This window comes from Colius striatus, chromosome 1 (genome assembly GCF_028858725.1).
Source record: "Colius striatus isolate bColStr4 chromosome 1, bColStr4.1.hap1, whole genome shotgun sequence".
Taxonomy (NCBI): Eukaryota; Metazoa; Chordata; class Aves; order Coliiformes; family Coliidae; genus Colius; species Colius striatus.
The window spans coordinates 166,919,265-166,925,497 of NC_084759.1; positions in this window are offsets into that span (position 1 = coordinate 166,919,265).

Sequence of the window (6,233 nt, forward strand, 5' to 3'; positions counted from 1 at the left end):
CTGCCCCTGGCTGCAGCACAACAGGTCGCAGGGCTGGTTGCCTGCAGACAGAAGTTGGCATGGGCTTTTGCCTGCTCATTAACCACCAACCACTCTTCCCTAATCACACACACAGATACCACACAGCCTGATGCAAACCTGAGTTTTCTCCCATTAAAATCAACAGCAGGTTCACTTGATCTCGGCAGGCCCGGTATCACCCTCTTCCCCCCAAAATTACAGGCATGTGAGTTAATGTCCTGTGGCACCACCAATGGTGCAAAATGCCCGTGAGCTGCGACTGGCCAAGTTCCTCAAAACTCATTTCTAAAAGGAAAACTCAGCAGCTCACTCAATATTGTTTTGGGGGCTGGTTTGTGGGTTTTTTTGACCTCTGACTCCACCAATAATTATTTTCCCTTTCAGCTGACAGAGGAAGGATGATAAGTTTAATAAGATTAAATATGGAATGAGAAGCACTACAAGCCCTAACCCTGCCCCAGCTCCACTGGTGGCCACTGCTTCTTTAAGGACAAGCAGGCTCTAGCTTTTAACAGTTATCCCTCACTGGTGCACTTAAAACTCCCCCTTTTGAAGTAAAAAATAATTAGAGGGGAACACCAAACTCCCTCTGATTTATTTCTCTCTATAAAAAGGGGAAATTAAAAGCAATGTTTCTCTCTATAAAAAAGGAAGATTAAAAGCAATGCCATCCACAGTCTAGTCTCAACAGCCCAGAGCCAGCTGGGAGACAAAAACAACCCCCTGATGCTGGAAGGTGTTGAACACTGACAGCAAACCCGAGCAGAGGCAGAATCAAAAGGAAACCTCTGACGGGCAGCAAAGCAGGGCCTGCTCCCACCACGTCAGGGGAAGCAGGTCTTCACCAACCATCTTGGTCAGCAAGGAGGATTTCTTGAGAAATGCTTGGGTCACAGCAATGCTTTCTCCTTCCAGCTCAGAGAGCTCCTGAGCAAGGCTCCATGGCCTGCATAATAATTTAAAATGTAATAGCTCAGAATCTAATGGAGTGAAAAGAAAGTCTCCTAACAAAACGAGGCAAATGGAAGCCATGCTGAGTGTGGTCCTCTGAGAAGCTCCATGTGGGCAGTACATGCAGATTCTTTCCAAATTAACTTATTGCACCAGAACTGGCATAAGAATTTAAGGTATTTTTAAGCATTTTCTCCAAGGCCGCCTGGAGCGAGAAAATGAATCCTAATGGATTAAGCTGTAGGAGCCTTCCCCTGCTCCCCTCAGAGGCCACCAGCAGCTTTGCTGGTAAGTGGGAAAAAGGCTGCATTGCTTGTTTGCAAAATGCCGTGACCTCCAAGGCTGATATCACAGGACCTCCCAGGAGACGAAAAAGTCTGCCTCAGTCAGAGCTCCTCCATTTTCCTCCATTTTCCAAATAAACAAAGTTCTCTTTTTTCACCCTGAACGTGAGATGCCAGACTTCATGCCTTTCCTTCACCTCTGGCTGGTTATTTCTCACCCTGGATGTGACAGCAGTTGAATTGCATAGATGACATACCAAATTTGGGTGGGAGAGGAGCATGAAACTTGCGGATTTTTTTGCAGCAGCAGTTGCTTTCTTGTTCAAAACTGACAGCTGTGAACCAGCAGTTTACAGACTTATCCCCTAGTTGCGGTGTAGTGAAGGCGCTGTAGGGAAATCGAACAAACACACAGTACACGTAAGATACAGCAACTTGGTATATACCTGTGACAACAGCTCTAACAGGCCAATTTGGAACAAGTTTAACCCTTTGGGAAGAAAAGTGGGACAATTTAAAGCCTAGAAAATCAGATGTAGCTATAAAGATTTCACTCCACAACAATAAATTATCCAAAAGGAAACGTCTCCCTTTGCTAGTTCTTCAGTGCTAAGAAAAACAGTTTGCCTCTTCACAGTCTCGGCATCTCACTGATAGCCAACCAACATGTGACTTAATCACCCTACACCCCTTTAAAGTCTTAACTGGCAACAATTAGTTCTGTGCCTGGAATGCATTGTGAATTTAATGAACATAAGGTGGAAGATGTTAGAGAGGTGGCAGGAGTTCTGTTCCAAGGCTTGCCTAGAGTCGTGACAATACCAGCCAGTGGCACCTCAGCTACATTAAGGTTCTCATTGTTACTGCACTGAAACTAGGACATCTGGAAGATGATGGTGAAAAATGTCTATGAAGACACTAGGCCTAAGTGGCAAACACTCAAACACACATGTCCCTGTCATTCCTTTATAGTAACAAAATGCCAGTGGCTCCACTGGACTCATTCTTGATTTCCATTGGTTTAATGGGGAGAAGGATCTGTCTCTTGGTTCTGGGCTTAATCCTACTCATTATCTGCTGCATGACACTGAGCAATGCGGCCTTTAACTTCTCTAAAACCAGAGCAATGGCAGTCAACCAGGAATATCCCCTGGCCTCAGAAGAGCTGAGGATCTAGCTTGTGGAGGTGCTATGCACGGGAAAAGGGAGATGGAGAGAGGGCAGGGGGAAGCTCTGTTGAGCAATTGGGCAAGTACATTCACTGATTTGAAAACCATTTAGGGCTTTTCTGCTCAGACTTGCTTTGGACTTCACAGTATTCAAGCCTGCCCCTGATGACATGTCAGAGCCTGCTGGCTTGGTATAGCATCAAAACCTGACCTTGTGCTCCTACAGTACAATCCCGATAGTCTTGGAGTGATCTCTTGCTGTCTGACCATTGATTTTAAATGTAAGATTCCTCTTTGTAAGCGTGAGGTTGAAATCACATAGGCTGAAGCCTATTATGTCTGTAGAACATTTACAAAAAAGCTTCAAAATACATTAGATAAAAGGTTATTTTAAGAGGCCGAGAAAGCAAAAGCTTTTTCAGTCTTCCCAGCATATGTAATTACAGAGGAAATAACATTTCAGATGCAGTCAGGGAATATATCTTGCTATAATCAGATAACTACACCATGCCCTGCCAGAGTATCTAAGACTGAGCTCCAGGAGCCTCTGTAGAGGATAAAGGGATTCACTTAGGCGCCAGCCTCCCTCCTCTCCCAGTTAAGAAGTCTTTCCAGATATTTCTTCAAGCTAGTGCAAGCTGCAAAGACCTGCATGACCCTGTTGAGTTGTTATCTCTAGGAGAAACCAGAGGACAGAAAGAAAGTTCCAGCCCATCATCTTTTTCCCAGCAAAGTCCCCAACATTTATTATACCAGGTAAACAGGCCTGTAGCCTCTCTTTGGCTTTCTCATTTAATTACGGGGATGAAAACGAATCTCAGAGGTTCATAATCATTTTAAGTCTGTTGAAGCCCAGGAAATCTTGGTCTGGATTATTATTTTCCTTAGAAAAATGTTATTTTTGTAATTCTAGGTAAAACCAGGTCATACTTACTTCCCCTGTTTCATTTTCAAGGAAGGATTCTGCCTGGCCAAAATTAAAACAAAAACCAGAGGTGCAATGACAGGAAGCAGAAACCCCTCTCTGAGATATCTCCTCATGTGGGGCTATGGGGCATCACCGAGGTACGTTCAAGGGCGGCGCTAGAGTCAGTCAAAACAGGCAGCCGGTTAGCAAGGGGAGGCCTCTCCAAGCCCTACAGAAAAACACCCCAACATTTCAGTATTTTCAGCACAACAGAGAGGAGTTGGAAAATGCCTGAACAGATTAAAGAAAGAAGAGAGTCAAGCGAGCCTCTTGATGGGCTACACTGAGTGCTTCAGGGCTACATGGTCTGATGCATGACACAGAACTGTATCCTTCCAGGTGCTGGGGCACATCTGGGAATATCAGCACAGCTCTCAGGGCCGCACAGCTCCCAAGCGCACCTCAGGTAGAGCGGGAAAGTCCTTGGATCCATATCTCTAGAAGCAGGCTGTCATTCTATAAGGTGCAGTCTCCTGGTAACAAACAGGCCCAATTCACGCGTCTCCCACCTGTCATGATACAGCCTGTCCTCTGCCTTTGGCACTGCAAACTCCAACTTACTGTGCTCAGCACAGAGCAGAAGAACGCTCAGTGTGGGCAGAAGAAATAGAATATCAACCTTTCCTAGATGTAGTCCACATCCCAGTTTCTTCTGCTGTTGCTCCTGCTACCTGCAGCTCAGAGTGCCTGCTCCTCTAACATCCCTGATGGCATTCAGCTCAAAGCACTCACCTGCAGCCTTGGCTTCTCTCTGACACCAGTCTGACACAGGCTCAGAGGCTCAGGGCCATTGCAGGATGAGCCTGCAGCAGGGCATCAGTGTTTGTCCGACCCCTCTGTTATGCCCTGTCCTACCCAGCACTGCCATGAACTTAGTCTGGCTCTGTTCTCAAGCAGCAGTCAGAAGCAGCTCCTTATACTCACAAGACATACAGGATTCATTCCCACTTGAGGCCTCCATCTTGCTGAGCTCAGTCCGCAATGTGGCATTTGTAGCAGTGTACTTCTGAAGTAAGCAGAAGCTGCCCTGAGAGAAGCCTGTAAATACGGATGCTGGCTGCTTCCTTCACTGGTGTACATGTTGCACCCAGCTAGCTGCTCTCTGTAACACTCTTTCGCCACTCATCAGTGACACTCAAAATGTTTCTGAATTGTGTGAAATAGAGAGGACTTTGTTATTTCCAGTCCAGCTGTAAGTGACTGGGTTCTGGACAGTCCACAAATTAACGTGTTACTGGTTGTCCTGCTTTAGCAAGGAGCAGCTTTTGCTTGGTAACAGGGGGAGCGGGTTGCAGTGAAGACCCGGTAAAGAGTTTGCGGACTCTCCCCCGGCTCCTGGGTTCACACCCACCTCCGGCCCGGCTGGGCCAATCTGGCGCCTCTGCGATCACTATTTAGGGGACGGGAATTTGAAGTGCTGGTGGGAGGTGTAAGAGTGATACAAGATGGAGGCGACCATGCGGATCCTACAGCCAGAGAAGGAGGAAGGAAGGAGAAGCGATAGACCAGAGACCCCTCTGCAAGCCGTGACGAGAATGCAGGTTGTACCCCTGCAACCTATGGAGACCCATGGCAGGACTGAGAGCCACCAGCAGCTCCATGTGAGTGAGCCCGGACGGGCGAGGGACTGTGTGGGGAGACGGCCGTGGCCCAGGCCGTGCTGGAGAGCCTGTGTGCCGCAGAGCAGCCCCACACGAGAGGCAGAGAGGAGCTGCAGCCTTTGGAGTAAATGCGCGTTGGAACAGCCCGTGCAGGGCTGCTGTGTTTGTGAGTTACCCCACGGACTTGCAGGGAGGACGGGTGCGAAGCCCACCTGTCCTGAGGAGGGACAAACGGCAGAAGCTGTCGGTAATAGACTGACTGAAACCCCCACTCCCTGCACTCCTGAGCCATTCGGGGGGGGGGGGGGGGGGGGGAGGAGGTAAAAACACCGGGATCAAGGCTCTGAGCCTTGAAGAGGGGAGGTGTGGGGAGAAGGTGTTCTTAAAGGGCTGGTCGGACTCTTCATTGTTGTACTACTCTGTGTTGTTTTATTTTGGTTATGTTTGGGGTTTTAAGGTTATGTTTTAGTTGACGTTGCATTAAATTATTTTCTGGTTTCTTCCCCAAGCTGAGTAGTCTGCTCTGTCTTGTCCTGAACCTTAAGTGGCAATTAAGCTCTCCCTTGCCCTTTGGCAATCCTCAGCCTCTTCTCGGTACTTGAGGCTAATCGTGGTCTTTTGTTCCCTGATGGGCCTAAACCACTGGTCTATGGAACCTGGGAGGAGGTGAAGGTCTATGTTTTGACAGGGGTTCTTCCATACCGTACAATCCCTGTGTTACCACAGTAGCCTGATTGGGATTAAGTGAGGCCTGCAGAAATCTTATATCAAAGTCTAAACCACTGCAAAGCCTGAGCCCATGACTGCTGCAGCAAAGTTGCACCAAAGTCTCTGCCTTGCACTGCAGTTGTGCTTTCTTGTGTGTAATGAAACCTGCTTCCCTGTGAAGTTTTGTGATATTGTGGGTCCCCCTCACTGTGAAGGTACCTAAGCTCTCCACCCCATGCCTCTACTGACCTGTTCTCTCCATGGTCAGCTTTCCTTAACATAATCTAATGCCCACCACAACTGACCACACAGCGTTAAGTTTGGCAGGAACAGAGTAATGGATACCAGCCTCCCAGGGGATCAATTGACAAGCAAGAAGGTAGGTTCTGTAACTCAGTAAATCTTGGTTTGTTGAAATAAAACACAAGGCTAAAGCTCAGAGTCTTGGGCTACATCAGGTTATGGCTTTCAGGGTTGCCCATCACTCAGATTAAACTGCTTGCAGATGTGTCTCAGAATTGGGCCATGGAGA